At 34.6% G+C, this 21,377-nt stretch overlaps 2 non-coding genes across 2 annotated transcripts; both read right to left on the reverse strand.

Moving 5' to 3' along the window:
* Window positions 1–1,415: 1,415 nt before the first annotated feature.
* LOC113866423 lies at window positions 1,416–1,522 on the reverse strand. Its single transcript, XR_003505062.1, has one exon. It is a non-coding gene; the product is annotated as a small nucleolar RNA R71 (small nucleolar RNA).
* A 19,345-nt stretch (window positions 1,523–20,867) lies between these two features.
* LOC113866430 lies at window positions 20,868–20,974 on the reverse strand. The gene has a single exon (XR_003505070.1). It is a non-coding gene; the product is annotated as a small nucleolar RNA R71 (small nucleolar RNA).
* Window positions 20,975–21,377: the final 403 nt, after the last annotated feature.

Raw genomic sequence — 21,377 nt, forward strand, 5'->3', positions numbered from 1 at the left:
GGGTTTCTTAGGGATAAGGGAACCTAATTCTGCAATCCTACGATTCTAAGTCTTAATGCAAGTTGAAATTGAACTCACCTAAGGGATTTGGGTGGTTTAGTTGCTTGTTAGGGTCAATGATTTAAGGGATTAAACTTTGGCTATTAATAAGAGAAACTGATTGTCAATTAACCAATTGCTTGAATGTTCATAAGCATAATTGAATTGATATTGACATTCTTGTGAAATAAATTCCTAACTCTCCTTCATTCAATTTTAATTTCAACTTTCATACTCTGTTTTTACTACAAGTTTCTTAACTTTTGATTATTCCTATTCTTGACTTCTGAATGTTACAAATCTTCTAATTTCATATGGCTCAAATGGTTATAGTTCTATGAAGTGATAATTGATTTCCTAATTCCCTGTGGAGACGATATTCTGATCTTAAAAATTACTCATTACTTGCTGCAATTCCTAGTGCACTTGCTAGTGTTTAGAGATTGTAAACAACAAGTTTTTGGCGCCGTTGCCGGGAAAATTGTGTTTCAATATGATTAGTAGCAGAGAGGTAGCTAGATTGAGCATTTATTTTTGTTGTTTTGCTTCTAAGTTTTTCTACATGATTTTCTTTTCTATATTTTGTGTATTTTTCTGCATTTTCTGCTGTTTTCTGCATTTTTCTACATAATTTCATTTTTCATTTCTCTACATCATTTTCTATTGAATTCTGTAGTTGCTAGACTTGAATTTTATATGCTTTTGCTGATATCTTCTGCATAATCTTTGTTGTGCATTTCTGAATATTGAGTTGTAGTTTAATTTGGTTGCATTTTGATTTGTATATGCGTGGTAAAAACAAAAATAAATCAATTCTGGTCTTTGATCTTGACATAGACATAACCTAAAGAAGATTAAGAAAAGAGGATAGAGCAGAAAAATTTATAGGAAGTGATAGTGAAGTAGAAGTTGTCTATTCTCCAGAAATTCAGAATACTCCTAAAGTAAAAAGAACACCTACACCCTTGAGACAACCAAATCCAGAAATAGAGATGGCAGAACAGAATGGGATTAGAACATTAGGGGACTATGCAATTCCTAACATGCAAGATTTTAATTCTTCTATAATTAGGCCAACTATCCAAGCCAACCATTTTGAGATTAAACTTGCCCTATTACACTTAGTCCAACAGGATCAGTTTTCTAGTGAAAATTCTGATGACCCTAACCTACATATTTCAAACTTTTTGCAGCTGTGTGATACCATAAGAATGAATGGGGTTAGTGAAGAAGCCATCAGGTTGAGATTATTTCCTTTTTCCTTAAGAGATAGAGCCAAATGCTGGTTACAAGCTCAACCACAAGGAAGCATCACAACTTGAACAGAGCTAGTGAATAAATTTCTAACCAAATATTTTCCTCCATCCAAAGCTGCTAAGCTGAGAGGAGAAATTACATCCTTTGTGCAGCAGGAAGGAGAGTCATTGTATGAAGCATGGGAGAGATATAAGGAATTGATGAGAAGGTGTCCACATCATTGTATTCCAGATTGGATGCAATTGGAAATCTTCTATAATAGAGTGAATACATCAACAAGAACAATGGTTGATGCTGCTGCTGGAGGTTCCTTAAATACAAAGTCTAAAGAAGAAGCTCAAAGAATCATTGAAATGATGGCATCTTCAATGTACCAAAATTCAAACTCAAGAAATCAAGGAAGAAACTCTGGTTACGAAGCTAAGGTTTTGGAAACCTTTCTTGCACAGAACCAGCTACAAAATCAGATGTTTTCAGAACAAATAGCTGCCTTGACTCAGCAAATTAGCAATCTTCAAGCAGGGAGTATGCCTATCAGTCAGTTAAATTGTGATTTTTGTGGAGGAAATCATGCAAATGGTGCATGTGAGGCATCTCCAAGTGAACCACTGGAACAAGTGAGTTATATGAACAATTTTTAGAGACAACAATCCTCATATCCTCCTGAATTTCAATTTTTGAATAATAGAAGTCAGCAGTATTCTAATTGGAATAATCAATATTCTGTTGCCAAGAATTCTAACTCCAATTTACCTTTTTCTAATGCAGGTCTAGCCACACAACAGTCTTATTTTTAGAGGAATCCATCCACTTAAGCTCAAGGAACTTAGAAATTTTCCAAACCTATTAATGAAAGGTTGACTGAGATGGAGGAAACCATGCTGCAGTTTATGAAGGTGACCCAAACAAGCTTCAAGAATCAAGAAGCCTCTATGAAGAAATTGGAAACCCAAATTAGACAGCTAGCTGAGCAGTTGTTTAGCAGAGATGAGGGGAGATTTCCAAGCAATACAGTGATCAATCTTAAGGAGCAATGTCAAGCCATTACTACAAGGAGTGGAGCTGTAGTTGCAAGTCCAAAAGCTGCAGAAAAGAAAGTCAATGATGAAGCAGCAAAGAGGAGAATTGAACAAGATCTGCAACAAGGAAATTTCAAATTATTAAAGAAAGATCATTCAGAAGAAAAAGTAGAAGTTCCTATGAATTCTGAGAGGAAAACCAAGAAGCAACTCTTTGAAGATGCTTGCAAGCCAATAGATCCAGAAAAATACAATTTGAAAGGTTTCTGAATGTTTTTAAGAAATTATAGATTAACATATCCTTTGCAGAAGCCTTGGAGCAGATGCCTTCATATGCAAAGTTTATGAAAGAACTATTCTCTAGAAAAAGAAAGCTAGAACACGACAAGACAGTACCCTTGACAGAGGAATGTAGTGCCATTCTCAAGAGAAAGCTTCCTTAAAAACTCAAAGATCCAAGATCATTCAACATTCCATGTGAAATAGGACAGTGTATTGTAGGAAAAGCACTATGTGATTTGGGAGCAAGCATTAACTTGATACCTTTAGCTATCATGAAGAAACTAGGCATAGAAGAAGTGAAACCTACCAACATCACACTGCAGGTAGCTGATAGATCATACATACACTTATCCATATGGAGTTGTTGAAGATTTATTGGTTAAAGTTGACAAGTTCATTTTTCTTGTAGATTTTGTAATTCTGGACATGGAGGTGGATGCAAACATACCTTTGATCCTAGGAAGGCCATTTCTTGCAACAGGGAAAGCTCTTATTGATGTACAAAAAGGAGAACTTATGCTTCGAGTTCAAGATGAGAAGGTAGTGTTTAATGTGTTTGAAGCATTAAAATATCCAGTTGAAGATAATTCATGTAACAGAGTAGATATATTGGATTCTCTTATTACACATTATCCTATTAATGAATTTGATGAAAATTCTGTGTTGAGAGAAACCATAGCTGCAGGAAATACAAATTTTGAGATTTGTAAAATAGAACAAATGATGGAAATTGAGCAGCAACTAGAAGCCTTACCAATTATCAATCCTGCAAAAAATCAGTTAAAGAAGAGCTAAAAAAGGAAGTCAAAGAAGAGAAAAATCAGAAGCTAGAGCTCAAGCAACTACCCTCCCACTTGAGATATGCTTTCTTGGATGAGAGTCACGAAAATCCAGTCATCATCAACAATGATCTCAAGGAGGAAGAAGAGGAAAAGCTGCTGAGAATTCTAAGAAAACACAAATCTGCAATTGGCTGGAATATTTTATACTTGAAAGGTATAAATCCTTCTTTTTGTAAGAATATAATTTTATTTGAGGAAAAGTTTAAACCAATTGTGCAGCCACAAAAAAGATTGAACCCAGCCATGAAAGAAGTAGTCAAGAAAGAAGTCATGAAGTTGCTAGATGCAGGGATCATTTTTTTCAATTTCTGATAACCAATGGGTGAGTCTAGTCTAAGTTGTCCCTAAGAAAGGAGGGATGACAGTTGAAACTAATGAGAAGAATGAACTCATACCTACTAGGACTGTCACTGGCTGACACATGTGTATTGACTATAGGAAGTTGAATGATGCAACTAGAAAGGACCATTTTCCACTACCATTTGCTGATCAAATGTTGGAAAGACTTGCTGGACATGCATTTTACTGTTTTCTTGATGGGTATTCAAGATACAACCAAATAGCAGTGGATCCTTTGGACCAAGAGAAGACTACTTTTACATGTCCATTTGGAGTTTTTGCATATAGAAGAATGCCTTTTGGATTATGCAATGCTCCTGCCACTTTTCAAAGGTGCATGCTTTCCATTTTTTTTGATTTGGTAGAGAAAATTATAGAGGTGTTCATGGATAATTTCTCTATTTTTGGTGATTCATTTGATGATTGCTTAGCTAATCTATCCACTGTTTTGTAGATGTGTCAAGATACTAACCTTGTGTTGAATTGGGAGAAATGTCATTTCATGGTCCAAGAAGGCATTATTCTTGGTCATAAAATTTCAGAAAAAGGAATGGAGGTGGACCAAGCAAAAATAGAAGTCATTAGTAAACTACCTCCACCAATCAATGTTAAGGGAGTTAGGAGTTTTTTAGGACATGCTGGTTTTTATAGGAGGTTTATCAAAGAATTTTCTAAAATTGCAAAACCTCTTAGTGATCTACTTGTGAAAGATGCTGATTTTATATTTAATGATGCTTGTTTGCATGCATTTTCTGTTTTGAAAGAAAAACTGATTTCTGCACCTATTCTTGTAAAACTTGATTGAAATTTGCCTTTTGAATTAATGTGTGATGCAAGTGATAGTGCAGTAAGAGCTATTTTGGGACAGAAAAAGGATAGAAAATTGCATGTCATATATTATTCCAGCAAAGTTTTAAACCCTTCACAAGTAAATTACACAACTACAAAAAAAGAACTCCTAGCTATTCTGTTTGCCTTTGACAAATTCATATCATATTTGATGGGATCAAAAGTTATTATGTATACTGACCATTCTGCACTTAAATACTTGTTGTCAAAGTAGGATGCCAAGCCAAGGTTGCTGAGATGGATTTTGCTGCTGAAAATTAAAGACAAAAAGGGAAAGGAAAATGGGGTAGCTGATCAGCTGTATAGACTTCCATTGGAAAGTCTAACCCCTAACTCCTTGGAACTTAATGAAGAATTTCCATATGAAAGGCTTCTTGCAGTAGAAGAGATGCCTTGGTTTGCTGACATTGCAAACTTTAAGGCTACTCAATTCATCCCAAAGAGTTTCACTTGGCAGCAAAAGAAGAAGTTCTTACATGACAACAAATTCTATGTGTGGGAAGACCTTTATTTGTTCAAGATTGGGGTAGATGGTCTAATTACGAGGTGCATCCCACAAAATGAACAATCTGAAGTATTATGGCATTGCCACAACTCAGAATATGGAGGCCACCATGCAAGTTCAAGGACTGCTGCAAAAGTACTGCAAGCAGGCTTCTTTTGGCCTACACTTTTCAAAGATGCCAATAAGTATGTTGAAAGCTGTGATAAGTGTCAAAGGACAGACAACATCTCTAGGAGGCATGAGATGCCATTGACAAATATTCTAGAAGTGGAATTATTTGATGTATGGGGAATTTACTTCATGGGACCCTTTCCCCCCATCATTCTCTCATGAATATATTTTAGTGGCAGTAGATTATGTTTCTAAATGGGTGGAAGCCCTTCCCACAAGAACAAATGATGCCAAGGTTGTGATCTCTTTTATAAGAAGGAATAATTTTGCAAGGTTTGGAGTACTCAGATTCTTGATAAGTGATGGAGGTGCTCATTTCTGCAACAAACACCTTGAAACAATATTAATGAAGTATGGTGTGAAGCACAAGGTTGTTACTCCATATCATCCACAAACAAGTGGACAAGTGGAAGTGTCAAACAGAGAAATCAAGCAGATTTTGGAGAAAGTAGTGAGTAGTTCAAGAAAAGACCGGTCAAAGAAACTGGATGACTCCCTATGGGCATATAGGACTGCTTTTAAAACTCCAATTGGTATGTCACCATATCAATTAGTCTTTGGAAAGGCATGTCACTTACCTTTGGAGTTGGAGCACAGAGCTTATTAGACTACTAAGTGGCTGAACTTTGATTTAACAAGTGCTGGAAAGAAGAGAATTCTGCAATTACATGAATTGGAGGAGTTCAGACAGCAAGCTTATGAGAATGCAAAGTTGTACAAAGAGAGAACCAAGACAATTCATGACAAATTCATTTTGTAGAGAGAATTCAGACCTGAATAACAAGTGTTGTTGTTTAATTCCAGATTGAAACTATATCCAGAGAAACTTAGATCAAGATGGTCTGGACCTTTTTTGATCAAGGAAACATCTCCCTTTTGAGCAATTCTGATTGAGGATCAAAAGATAGGGAGAGAATTCAAGGTTAATGGCTAGAGATTGAAGATTTATCGGGGAAAAGAGTTTACAAGGAAAATCTCATGCATGAAATTGGTTCCTCTTGACTGAGGAACATTTAACGTCAAGCTAGTGACGTTAAAGAAGCGCTTTGTGAGAGGCAACTCACATTTCTAACCCATTTTAAGCTTTTTGTATTATTATAGAAGTTTGCATTTCATATTTACAAATTCTGCAGTTTCTGCAAATTAGAATTCTGTTGCATCTGATTTTCTGAGGTGAATTTGATAAGTGATTAGAGGTTTGATGTTGTGAATGTGTATTTGAAGGTTTAAAGTGTGACAAATGAGTTATTTGAGTTTTGAAAAGCAATTGACTAATGAAAGGAGTCACTATGTTGCAGGGAAGGAGTTACGCGGAGAGTGAAATTTGATGTTCCCCTTTGGAACAATCACTTTTACTGATAAAAGTGATCACACAGAGGCATCAAGGTAAACACGCTCCTCTGGAAGACTCACTCTCACTGATGAGAGTGATCACGCAGAGGCAGATGGGAAAACATACTTTCTAGAACGCTCACCTTCCCTGGCAAAAGTGGCTACGCACAGGTAAGTATGAGTTTTCTTATGTGCGTTGCTCCTTTTTGTGAAAAAAGTTGCAACATTGCTTGCGCGTTATCACTTTGCCTAACAATAGTGATAACGCGCCTCTTACCAAGAAAACTTAACTCTTTGGAACACTCACTCTAATCAAATAAAGTAACCACGTTGGATATCTTAAATACTGTAACGTTCACTTTTCTTGTTTAAAGTTGTCACGTGCCCACGTGTGACTATAAATATAAACTAAAGTGAACACGCATACACCTTTGCACCTAAAAATTCCCCTTCTCTCTGAGCGTTCTTTGCGATTTCAATCTTCCTGTGTGTTGTCCTAGCAGCAACAAGCTTTTCCCTTACATTTTTGCATCCTTCTCGCCAGGTACACAACTCTCCTTTCTTTGAAATAAGTGGACTAGGGTTTTCTATGTTAATGTTTTGGGGAAAAATGTCAAAGGGGATAATGGGACATTGTTCTAATGATTTTTGACTTAATAATAGAATGGACAATACTCTGAATAAGTTTCTCTATTACATATGAATTTTCTAGGAGATTAGAATCTGCATTGTGCTAACTCTGATTAAATTTCTACAGAAGTTTAGTGATCTATAAAGACTTTAATAAAAATGTTTTGATTGAAAGATAATGGTCTGAAATTATCTTATGCACTGTGTTCTGTATGTATTGTTTTGGAAAATGTCAAAGAAAAGTAATGAAACATTGCCTAAGTTTGTTGAAAAGTATTGAAATTGATTGTCTGAATTTATCTTCTGAACTGTATTCTGTGTTTGAGGTTTTGGGAAAAGTCAGAAATGGGAATTAGGGGAACTGTTCTGGTATTATTTGATTCAACAATAGAATGGACAAAATGCTGAATAGGTGTTCACTATCATTCATGATATTTCTTTTAAGGAAAGTCGACCCTACATTGCATACTATTTGAACTAAATTTCTGCAGAATCCAATATGTCTAAAATAGACTTCTGTGTAAGTGTTGGATTGAAAATATCTGAATATGATTATCTGAAATTATTTGTGATTCTGAAACCAGTTCTGGATGAATGTGATACAATAATTCTTTACTGATAATGAGTGAGTGCATAACTACGTTGAAAATTAGTTTAAACCTGAACTTAGCTCTCTGCATTACCATATTTTTCTGAGAAAGTGTGCACTCTAAACTTACAAATTAGGGATATCAATTTAACAATTCTCTGAATATGGTTGATTAATTCTGTGCATCTGTGCTTCTATATCTGAATATTGACATACCCTGTTATGCTAAAATAGCTTTTATACTAAAATTACAGAGTTTGTTGAAAAATAAATTGATAAGCTGTAATAATTCTTCTGCGTGTACCTGATACTCTTTGAAAGTATGCACTCTGAATATATTAGGGATATCATTTTGAAATATCTTTAACTGTGGTTACTCAATATTGTGCATTTGCATATTAAAATATCTGACAACAAATTGCATGATAACCTGTTCAAATTATAGCTGCAAGTTATACTTTCACCTCTGAGCATTGCCAAAATATTAAAAATATCCAATTGGTTATTCATTACAGAAACTGAAAAATGGCCAAAACCTCTTTGAACACACCAGTTGGCTCCTCCAGGAAGACTCAAGCTGGATCTTCCAGCAACACTCCAAAGAGGAGATCCAACAGAAACATCCAAGCTGGATCCTCTAGAAACACTCCTAAATCAAAGAAGGCCAAAACAGATGGTGCCTCAGCTTCCTCACCAATTGAAGTATGTGATCTAAGGTTAAGAATTATTGCCCATGAGAATTTCTTCAAGGCAAATATTCTAAGGAGAAAGATTGTCCCAGACAGAGTTTTTGAAATAGCTAGGGACAATTACCCAGAATACAAAGAAGAAATTCAAAAGAGGGATTGTGAATCCTTCTGTTCCTTAGCTGGAATGGGTTGGAGGGAAATAACCTAGGAGTTTTATACCAATGTTGTGAGGTTCAAAGGAGACAAATTCCCTAAGTTCAACACAATGGTAAAGGGGATGAGAGTGGACTTCACTCCTGCAAACATAAATAGAGTGCTGAACATAAATTTTGCACGGCTGGAATTTGTCACACTTCTAAGGAAAAGTTGATTTAATTAGCAAGTGTACTAGTATTAATGTAGCAAGTTATAAAAGAAAATGATAGAACTGTGTTAGAGTCCCAAGTATCGATCTCAAGGAATAAAAGTATTCAATTACCACTTCACAAGGCCACAATTAGTTGAGCTTAACGAATTTCAAAGAGTGTTTGGAATTAAAATTGACAAATATTAAAATCAGAAGAAAAATAGAACAATGAACAAACAATTGTTAGAAAACAGAGGTAGAAACCATAGCTAGGGAGTTGCTTCACCAAAACTCCAATGTTGAATCAATAAAGTTCTGAACTTACAAGTAATTGGAAAGAATGACAATCAGTTTCACGTTGTATTATTCAGAGGTTAATTCCTTAACTCAGTGAACCTAACATTCAATTAAATCACTCTAATTCCTTAGATCTGATTCAATTCAATATTGCTTTAAGTGTGAGAAACCAGAGGATTGCAAGATGAAGTTCTCTTATCCCTAAGAAAGTTATAATCTTGGTGACTGGTTCAGATTTGAAGAATGATGATGAATGGAACATTTTCACGTTTTGCATAAAGATTTGTCATCAACCTTCATCAAAATATGTAGAAAAATTTGTAGTATCTAGGATGCAAGCCTAGGTTGTCTCCGATGACTTTGGTTTGTGACAGACATTGAACATGTTGTAAACATTTACTATGAAAGCAATTAAAATAAGGGGATTTTGTGTGATTACAATTTTAATGTAAAGGCAAGTGATGAAATTAATGAATCCAATTAATGAAATGTGCAATCCTTAGTTTGTTCATGTAATTCTATCCTTATACCTCTCAAGATTCAATACCTTTCCTCTTCCCTTGAATTAGGGTAACTCTAAAAGTAAGAATTAACCTTAAAGTCCCATACGAATTAAGGAATTTACATGGGCTCTAACTCTTTTCCCTAAGATTACGCAACAATAGAAATTAACTTAGGATTAAGCAAACCAAGTTAAGAATTTCATTAAAATGAATTAGGATTAATTAAGCAATGTCCCCCTCATTCAACCATTAATTCAATTCAAAGAGTTAGGAAATGTAAATTCATGAAGAAAAGGGAAGTATATTGACATTCATACCTAGGAATTCAAGAATCCATGAACTTACTAAGGATTACAAGAAAGTTTAGCCCTCCATAAGGATGGGTCTTACAAATTCAAGATGAAAACAAAGGGAAATCAATAACATCAATGCAAGAATTAAAAGAAAGTGAAGAGAAATTGTAAATCAAACCCTAAGATTGACCTTGGCTGTCACCCAAGGATCCTAAGCTCTGCAAATGCTCCCAAAGTGGAAAAAGAATCTAAAAGATGCAAAAGATCCATACCCTAATTTCTAAAAATCTATATATACTAAGTCTGACATGGCCCCATAGTGATTACTCTGTAAACAAAAGTGTTTACACACAACAACTTTAGATTTTTTCCTTTTTGGAGTGATTACTCTCACTTCTGAGAGTGTTTACGCGCAGGGCTCTTCATCCTGAAGCTCTCTGGAGTTATCACTCTCACTTCTGAGAGTGTTTACGCGCAGGTACTTTGAATCTGAAGCTTTTTGGAGTGATCACTCTCACTTCTGAGAGTGATTACGCGTAGGCCTGGTGGTTCTCTCTAGCTCTGGAGTGATCACTGCTGCTTCTGAAAGTGGTTACTCTGGCCTACCTCTTGGAATCAGCTCCCTAGAGTGATCACTATGGTACTTTAGAGTGATTACTCTTAGTTCATATTTTCTCTAGAGCCAAAAATTCATGAAATTTGTTTAGAATTTCTTGCACAATTATTCAAATGATTAAAATTGCAAAATATATTCACAAAAATTAGTGGAAATAAGACAAAAATTAAGAAAGCTATAATATTTGACCTAAATGAGGTTTTTATGTTATTTACAATCTCAAAGTCTATTTTTAATATTAAAATTCTATAAAAAGCTAGACAAAATATCTATAAATTATGGATTCATCAAAGAACAAATTTAATTTCCATTGACAAGAGTTCCTCTGAAATTAGTTAATCAAATTTCCATTCAATTACTACATAAAGTGCAGAATCAACCACTCAATCCATTCCAAAACTTGAAATCCAGATCCAGAATCAAGTCAACATGTTCGTTTTGGATCTACAATCCCTAACTATGAAGAAATTACACAGCCATTGCAGCAGAGAAAGAAAAAGAAAGAGAAGAAGAGGAAGAACGCAGAAGAATCATCTTCAACCGATCTTCAATCCGATTCCTCTAGTTTGAAGCTTGGTGTTCGTCCCCACTCTCTCTCTCAGACTCTCGCCACACCCAAGAACTAAGTGAAAATGAAAAATGAACAAAAGATCCAAAAATTTGAGCGTTTCTGCAATTTATAATTTTCCCCAACTTTGGCGTTGTCACTTTGTTTCATAAGAGTGGCCACGAGAGGCTCATGTAGTTTCTGGAAGACTGGAATATTCACTTTCGTTGATAAGAGTAGCAACGCACGAGGTCGATGAGTCCGTGTGATAATTTTGAGAGCAAGAGTGGCCATGCGCAACTTGCAGAGCTGAAGGTCTCTCTGGAACACTCACTTTTGCCAGCGAAAATGACAATGCGCAAGTCTGCTAAGTTTGAAGTCCTCTGGAATGCTCACTTTCGCTAGTAAAAGTGACAACGCACAGCAAGCAATGTTTGGAGCTTCTCTGGAATGCTCACTTTCACCAGTGAAAGTGACAACGCACACTGTGTTCTTCTGATAAACGCTCTGGAACACTCACTTTCACTGATAATAGTGACTACGCCCAAACTCTACTTCTCAATTAAGCTCTGGATCACTCACTTTCACTGGCAAGGGTGATCACGCCCAGCCCAAACTCCATAAATCTTGTTCTTTGAGTCCAAACTTGCTACTTTTCTTCTATCTCTCCATTGATCTTCCATCTTCATGAACATTGCTCAGGATTTTCTACATAAACATGCTTGAATTATTAATTTCTATGCAGAAAATACACAAATGCTAAAATAACTATGTATTTAAAGACAACCTTCAATCCTTATATTTTTATGAGTTTTTTTTGCTTTTTTCAACATATTTTCCATATCAAATGGATTAAAACTATTTTAAAATATTAGTAAAAATATGGATTCATCACCACCCTAAACTTGAATTTTTGCTTGTCCTCAAGCAAATCAAACTAAACAAATGGAAAGTTCTTCCACTTTTCAAATTCAATTAGAAAACTGCTTTTCTCAAAATTTCCAATTTCTAATTCAGTACTTTTCTGATTTCCTCATTCAATCAAGTTATTCACCCAATCACTCATCATAATAGTCACACTGCATTAATCATACTATGAGCAAGAATTGCTATCTGAGTTCATGTATTTCAGCAAAGTTCATGTGAGCAAAATTAAGAAACATGATCACAGCACACTAGAAGTGTTTCCCTCATCACTCAACAATGTTTATGCTACTGTTTTCTCTCTAAATCATCATTTTTACCACACTCTACCATAGGCTTGCAAATATTCTCAATTTCCTCTATAAAAATGTAACAAATCACGTATCAAGAGGGCTTTTCAGGTAAAATTGAAGTTAAGGGACAGGTAGGTGTTCAATCAATTTGGGAAACAATGTAGGTTATGCCAAACAGAAAAGATGCAATTCAAGTAGATGGGATTCAGAATTTAGCATGGGATTGCATTCTTTTTATCTTCTATTTAATTTTGTACAGCTTTTTCTGAATTTTGTAACATTTCAAGTGCTTTTCATGTATTACTGCATGCACAAATTTCTTTTTTGTTTTTCACACTTTGTATTTCTTCTTTTCAACTTTGCTTTTTATTTTTCTTTTCAATTTACTCAGAACTCAGAGCTTTTGCTGTTTCTTTTCTTTTCAAATAACTCATACTTTGCTGTTACTCACCCCAAACTTAAAACTTTGCTTGTCCTCAAGCAATGTCATACAATATCACAACATGCCACCCCAAACTTAATTCTGAAAATCATCTTTGGTTAAACTCAAATTGTCTCTTCCTTATTTGGATAGGTCTTATGGTTTTTCAATAAGGCTTGTAATGAAGTTTACCAAAGGAAAGGTTAAAGGCTCAAAAGGGTGAACTAGGATTTTTAGCATAAGGGAGGTTTATTTAGGCTCTAAGCATGCACAAGGAAGGCCTCCATCATATATGTGAATTGTACATATTACAAATTTAATCAAGAAACAATGCAAGTTCTAGAGGTGTAGCAAAAATGAATCAATCAACACACAACAAGAAATGCATGAGGTTCAAGTCTCACCAAGGATATTTAAGTGAACATGTTAATCAATGAAGCTCACAATTTACTTTTTCATAATTATATGCACACAGTGGCAAGACTACCTCATTTTGAAAATTACAAGTGTGATCTCATTTTGAGAATGGGAAAAACAACTTAAAAATAAAAATTAAATCAAAATGCACAAAATTATCAATTAGAATGCAATTAATTCAGAGAAAGCAGTTCAATATCTATACTAATATTTTTGTGTTTTTCTGAAAATTTTTCAATGTATTGTGAAGCTAACACATGAACAAGAGGTAAAGAATTAACCCCCCCTTTCATGGTAGTTTGTATAGGTGTCAACATCCATTGTGTTTGAGTGTTGTGTAATTGTGATAGCTGCTACACAAAACACCAAAAATTTATTAATTAGCAAGTGAAAAGACAATTAATTGGAAAACTAGCAGATATTCAAAACAGAAATGTAAAAATTAAACCAAAATGTACCAAATTGTAATTACAACCCCAAAAAGTTTGAAACTTAATTACAAAAATTCTAAATGACAAAAAAAATAATAATATAAATCCTAAGCTATTCATCTGTTGCATCCTCATCATCTGAGGATTCTTCTTCCTCTGATTCCTCATCTACCTCTTCTTCTTCCTCCTCCACTACTTCTTCATAAGCTTGCTGTGGAAAATGAGTTTTGTAAATTGGCAGGTCTTTAAAAACTGAAAAGTGCAAGTACCGAGTATTTTCTACCAAATCTGGTGTATGGTACATCTCATCCTTGGTCATTCTTATTTTCTGACCAACGTTCAGCAAAACACACTTTAGCAGCATGATTCCAGCTTTGACACTACTATGGAATTCATTCTGCCTCTCAGCTAGCTGGTTCTGTCTTTCATCCATCAGATTTAGAGTGTCCTTCATCTTCATTGGCTTGTCTTTCTTGAATTGAGAGGGGATGGGGGCTGCTGAGATGCAGGAGGTGGTGGCATAGATCTCTTTCACCATGAATACAGAAATAGAGGGAACAGATCTGATCCTCTCTTGATAGTTTCCAAACTCTACCCCTGCATCCTTACAAAATAAAGTTACTAATGAAGGAAAGGCTAGTGAATCTCTCTTTGTTTTCAAAATATTTAGGATACGTTCACTGATGACCTCTCCCACATCAATATACATGTCATTGACAATGGCAAAAAGAACTTCTGCCTTTTTTACTGCCAGTGTTGAGCTGTGCTTGACTGGCATTAAATAATTTAGAATGAATGCGCTCCAAACTTTGACAAAGGGCAGCAAATTCTTGATTGTGATACACTTGGGCTTCTTGGCTTGGTTCAGTTGCCAAGTTATTCTTGGCCTTCCAATCCTCTGCAAAATTTCTACATAGTCCTTGTCAGGCCTATTCTTAAAAATGCTAAACTCCAGCTGTCCAGGTTGTTTTTCAGTGTTTATGTTCAGTATCCTGTTGATGTTTTCAGCAGAAAAATCAACTCTCATCCCATTGACCATTGTTTGGTATTTGGGTATTTGGTCTCCTTTGAACCTCATGGCATTGGCATAGAACTTCTTGTGTGATTTCCCTCCAACCTATGCCAGCCATTGAGCAGAAAAAGTCTCACTCTTTTTTGTACTCAGGGTAGTTGTCTGCAGTAATCTCAAATGCTCTGTCTGGGACTATCTTCCTTCTCAAAATGTTAGTCCTGAGGTAGTTCTCATGAGCTATGCTCCTAAACTTTGGATCATGCTCAGCAATAGGTCTTGAGGATGAAGTTGCTGCTAGTCTGCTCCTCTTAGTCCTTAGGGTTCCCCTTGAAGATTCAACTGGAGTGTTGTTTGATGTTCTTGCCATTTTCAGTTTGCTGCAATGAACAATCAATTTAACAGGTTAAATTGTAATGCACAAAAGTAAAAGTATAGATTGCTGCTATGAAGAAAAATCAATTGAACAAGTTACTGAAATTCAATTTTTCTAACAATTTAACATGCAGTCTGCTGTCAAGATATGTCAATATACATATACACAGCACTGAGCAATCAAACTGAGAGAGAGATTTTTAATTGTTATCCCTAAATTTCAAGTTCAGAGTGTATACTCTCACAAAAAAAAAAAAGCTAACGCAGAGGGATACTTTCAGGTTTCAACTAATTTTTCAAACACAGTTCTGCAGCCCAATCATTTTAAGCAAAGAGCTATTTTTATCATAATAATGCAAAGATGATTACCATGACATTTTCAAGCATTCAATTGTATTTCAGAAGAGCAGATACTTTTAGATAATCATATTCAGAAATTTTCAATCCAACATTTTCATAGAAGTCTGTTTAGGTCAACTCAAATTCTGCAAAACTATTATTCATGTAAAAGCTATAATGCAGGTATGAATATTGCAATAAAAGCATAGATTGTAATCAAAATCTAGTCACAGTATTTTTTTTCAATGCCATTATTGAATAAAATAATATCAGAACATTGTCCTATTGCCTCATTTGACATTTTCCCAAAATTTTCAAATACAGATAACCCTAACCACAGATTTACAAAAATGAGGAGAAGCGTACCTTGAAGGAAGATGCAGAAATGTGTGGGAATCAGGTTTTACTTGTAGGTCGACACACAGAGAGGGAGAAACTTTAGAGAATGTTCAGAGAGAAATGGAATTTTTAGGTTGAAGAGTGTATGCGTGTTCACTTTAGGTAAAATTTATAGTCACGCGTGTGCGCGTGACCACTCTTTAAGGAAAAAGTGAACGTTACAATATTAAAGGCATTCAGCGTGGTTACTATTTTCAAACAAAGTGAGCGTTCCAGAGAGGTTGATTTTATAATTGAAAGGCACGCGCAAGCTTATTTCCTGAGCGTGATTACTTTTATCAATGAAAGGGAAAACGCACAAAGGGATGTATCATACTTACCTGTGCATGGTCATTTTTTTCAGGAAAAGTGAGTGTTCCAGAGGGAGGTATTTCCTTAAGACATCTGCATGGTCACTCTTATCTGCAAGAGTGGATGTTTCAGAAGGGTGTGTTTTTTGGGCAACCTCTGCGTGATCACTCTCATCAATGAAAGTGAGTGTTCCAGAGGAGCGTGTTATCCTTCATGCCTTTCCGTGATCACTTTTATCAGCAAAAGCGATTGTTCCAAAGGGGAACATCAAAATGCAGCCTCTGTGTGACTCCTTTCCTGCAAAATAGTGTCTCCTTTCATCAATCAAAGATCTTTAAAACCTCAAATAGCTCACTTATTCAACTTTAATCCTCTCAATACACACTCACAACATCAAATCTCAATTTATGTATTAGATCAACCCCAAAATACAGATGCAGCAGAATTACAGAAATGAAATTGTAGAAATTGAACAAACTGAATAATGAAAATTCAAATGTAATGCAAAAATAGTAAAAGGGTTCAAAAATGTGAGTTGCCTCTCACAAAGAGGTCTTTTAACGTCACTAGCTTGACACCTATTGATCTTTGATTCTAAGAGATGATTTTGATGATAACGACTCTTACTTTATCTTTAAACATTTTCCTTTTCTCTTACCAACTTGTAACTCTTCATTTAATTCAGAACTTGGATGAAATAACAATGGAGGAACTTCTAGCAGCTTGATAAATTCAATAAGCTTCTTTCCCTCCTCTTTATCAGTTTGATATGTCACTGCAGCATGGACTTCTCTTATAACAGAATCATCCTTCTGTTCTTCCTGCTTGAAATTTTGCAGTCCTTGAGGAAATGGAAACTTTTGGCATTTAACCGTATCTGTTAGCTTGCAAATATCTTCAAACAACCGCTTTTTGGTTCTTTTCGGTTGTGTCTTGCTACTGTCCTTTGGTTCTTCTTTCTTTAAAATCGTTAACTGCTCTTCCTTGCAATCCTCTTGTTGCTTATCTTGAATCTTGTTTTGTTCAGATTTATCTAATGCCTCCTCTTTCTCAGCAGCTTTAGGACTTGAAATTTCCACCTCACTTCTTGTGCAGAAAACTTGGGTTTGCTCTATTGGATTCACAATGGTATTGCTAGGCAATTTTTCATCATTCCTATTTAACAATTGCTCTGAAATTTGTCCTATTTGCTTCTCAATCTTCTTCATGGATTCATTTTGATTCTTGAAACTTGACTGAGTAAATTCCATGAATTGGAGCAAAGTTTCATCAAGTTCATTCATTCTTTTTGGAAAAGTCTGTGAAGGCTACAGTCCTCCTTGAGGTTGAGAATATGATATTTGAAAATAAGGTTGTGAAGATTGAGGACTAGAAAATGGTGTTGTTGCAGCAAGCATTTCTTGATTCCAATCATAATATGGCTGACTCATGTTAGCTTGATGTTGATATATATGATGAAAGGTAGATTCAAGTCTTTGAAAATTTTCTCCATAATTGATTTCTTCTTGAAAGTCTGGTGCATCCACATCATAGGTTTCATTCACATAGTTTTCACTATAAAAATCACAAACCAAAGGGGTTAGTTTGGACAACTCCAACTCAAAAATTAGTAATTAAAGCTTCAAAAGCATATGCTTCATAAGCTTTTGCTCTTGCAACTTGGCTGTGGTGAAAATTCTGACACATGCTGGTTGCCATCAAACAATAGAGCAACTTATTTTTCTAATTTTTCCTTGCATACAAAAAGAAAGTAAATAAATTCAAGTAAAATTAGTAACTAAGCAAAATTAAATCTAACTATGCAAAAAAAATGTAAAATGAAATTTTGCAGAAAACTACACAAAATGTAGGAAAAAAATTGTGCAGAAAAATTAGAAAGTTAGCAGAAAAATTAGAAAGCGAAAAAACAAAAAGAATTGCTCAATCTAGTTATTTTCTTGTTACTAATGATATTGAAAGCAAATATTCCTCGGCAACGGTGCCAAAAATTTGTCGTACTTCTAACGAGAAGTTGATTTAACTAGCAAGTGTACTAGTGTTGATGTAGCAAGTTATAAAAAAATGATAGAACTATGTTAGAGTCCCAAGTATCGATCTCAGGGAATAAAAGTATTCAATTACCACTTCACAAGGCCACAATTAGTTGAGCTTAACGAATTTCAAAAAGTGTTTGGAATTAAAATTGACAAATATTGAAATCAGAAGAAAAATAGAACAATGAACAAACAATTGTTAGAAAACAGAGGTAGAAAACATAGCTAGGGAGTTGCTTCACCAAAACTTCAATGTTGAATCAATAAAGTTCTGAACTTACAAGTAATTGGAAAGAATGACAATCAGTTTCACGTTGTATTATTTAGAGGTTAATGATAAATCCACATTTTACCATAATTTTTAGTATAATTTTGTCAATAAATAAGCAGTAAAGTGCTAAGTAAACTTGAAAATATCATAAAAATTGCATTAATATTCATAATTGTGTAAATAGTTTTGATTTTTAGATTTTTTGTCCAATTCTGAACAATTTGACTTAAAAAATGACTTAATCCTTGTGCAGAAGCTTGAGCTGAGAATTTGAGTTGAAGATTGAAGTGAAGAAAGTAGAGGAATTGAGCTTAAAAGATGAAGAATCAAGTGTTATATGAAGGGCGTAATCACTCTGAGTACATAGAGTGAACACTTTGAAGAAGAAAATTCATGAAGATCAAGAGAATAGCTACTTCAAGTGTTCAGAGTAGCTACGCAAACATGCGCATAGCCACTTTAAGTGCCCAGAGTAGCTACGCCCAAGGCTAATTCAGAACTGCACAGTGCGCATAGCTACTTCAAGTGATCAAAGTAGCTACGCAATTCAGCGCGTAGCTACTTCAAGTGCCCAAAGTAGCTACGCAAAAATAACAGAATTTTAAATATCACTTCTAAGTGTCAACTTTGGACAATTAGAGTTCTTAAATCAGTTTTAGAAGCTTCTGTAACTGTTGAAGGTTCAAAAAAAGGAACTTTTGTTCATTTTTGTTATTTTCCACTTTGTAACTGTTTTAACTTCCAAGGGAAGTCAGAGAGAGAGATTGGGAGCAACTTTCAAGCTTCATTTCTAGAGGAATTAGAGTGAAGATTGAGTCTTGGAAGATGTTCTTCTGCTTCTTGTCTTCTTATTTTCTTACTTCTCCTTTCTCCATTGTAATGTTGTTCTAAACCTTTTTGGTTAGCGATCTATGGATCCAGATTTGATGTTGTGATGTAATTGTGGATTGAATCTTAAGATTTTAATTGAATTGAGTATGTGATTCTGTTCTTAATGCAGTTGTGAACTAATCTTTCATTCAATTGAATTTAGAGGAATTTTCATCAATGAAAATTGAGTTTATTTCTCAGATCTGAATCATATGCCTAGGTTATTGAGATCTTAGGAATAAGTATCATGATCTAGTAATCCTATAATTTTCAAAACTTAATGCAGTATTTGATTAAATTTCACCTAAGGGATTAAGGAGGTTTAATTAAGTATTAGGATCAATGAGGCAAGAAATTGTCCTTTGGTTAAAGAAGTGAAATTGATTAGCAATCAATTAAAATTCTCAAGAGTTCAGAACATGATTATATTGCAATTGAAAATCTGGTGAAGTGATTCCTAACTATTTTCCATATAGTATTTTTAATACAAATTTCATATTCTGTTTTTACAGCAATTCCATCACCTTTCAATTGTCTTTATTTCTTACTCTCACATGTTACAAACCTCTCAATGAAATGTTTTGTTCAGCTAATTGTTGAATTATGAAATGGTAATTGAAATAAGATCCTTGTGGACGATACTTGGGGCTCATATTGAATTCCAAATTTTATTACTTGCTACAACTACCTAGTACACTTGCTAGTTAGTTCTCAAATTTTGTGACAAGTTTTTGGCGCCATTGCTGGGGATCTATATTTTCAATATTATTAGTAGCAAGGAGACAACTAGATTGAGCTTTTTGTTCTCTATTTTCTTTTTGAAAATTTTATTTTTTATACATTGAATTTTGTATTACATTTTTTGCTAGTTTTCCTGTACACCTTTGCTGTCCAATTTTGTATAAATTCTGTGTCACTGTATTTTGTGTAGATTACATGTTTAGATGTATGATTCTTTCTTAATTCTTCATAGGATATTCTGCTAGTAAATTTTTTGCACTATATTGTTCTGTATTTTCATCATTTTCTTTTAGTGTTTATGTTGTGTTCAGTTTTCTTAGTGTTATATGCGTGGGAAAAATAAAAGCAAGACTGCTCTTGTATTTGATCCAGACATAGACAGAACATTGAGGAGGATGAGAAGCGAATTAAGAGCAGAAAATTCAGTAAGGAAAGAGCAAGCATTTGAATCTACACCTTATACTCCTAAATCGGAAGAACTTCAAATTCCTTCTCCTACACCACCAACACCTCAAGAGAAGATAATGGCTGAACAGAACATGATGAGAACTTTAGAAGATTATGCAGTGCCTAACATGCATGGATACAACTCCTCTATAGTTAGACCTACCATACAAGCCAACCATTTTGAAATAAAATCAGCTTTACTTCATTTAGTTCAGCAAGATCAATTTTCTGGTTCAATTTCGGATGATCCTAACTTACACATCTCTAACTTTTTGCAGCTTTGTTATACAATAAGGATGAATGGAGTTAGCGAGGATGCAATTAGATTGAGAATATTTCTATTTTCATTAAGAGATAAAGCTAAATGTTGGCTGCAAGCTCAACCACAAGAAAGCATCACCACGTGGGCAGACCTTGTTAATAAATTTCTTACCAAGTATTTTCCACCATCTAAAGCTGCCAAACTAAGAGAAGAAATTATATCATTCATGCAGTATGAAGAGGAGTCTTTATATGAAGCTTAGGAGAGGTATAAAGAATTATTGAGGAAATGTCCACACCATTGCATACCAGAATTCTGTTATTCTTAATACAAATTTTGTATTCTGTTTTTACAGCAATTTCATTACCTTTTATTGTTCTTATTTCTTATTTTTACATGTTATAAACCTCTCAATGAATTGTTTTGTTCAACTAATTGTTAAATTGTGAAGTGGTAATTGAAATAAGATCCTTGTGGACGATACTTGGGGCTCATATTGAATTCCAAATTTTATTACTTGCTACAACTACCTAGTACACTTGCTAATTAGTTCTCCAATTGTGTAACAAGTTCAAACCAAAAGTACAACCCCAAAGGCGATTAAATCCCAATCTGAAAGAAGTAGTGAAAAAGGAGATAATTAAGTTATTGGATGCCAATATCATATTCCCAATCTTTGATAGCCCTTGGGTGAGTCATGTGCAGGTTG

Source organism: Abrus precatorius, unplaced genomic scaffold, assembly GCF_003935025.1.
Source record: "Abrus precatorius isolate BTA unplaced genomic scaffold, Abrus_2018 Scaffold4, whole genome shotgun sequence".
NCBI lineage: Eukaryota > Viridiplantae > Streptophyta > Magnoliopsida > Fabales > Fabaceae > Abrus > Abrus precatorius.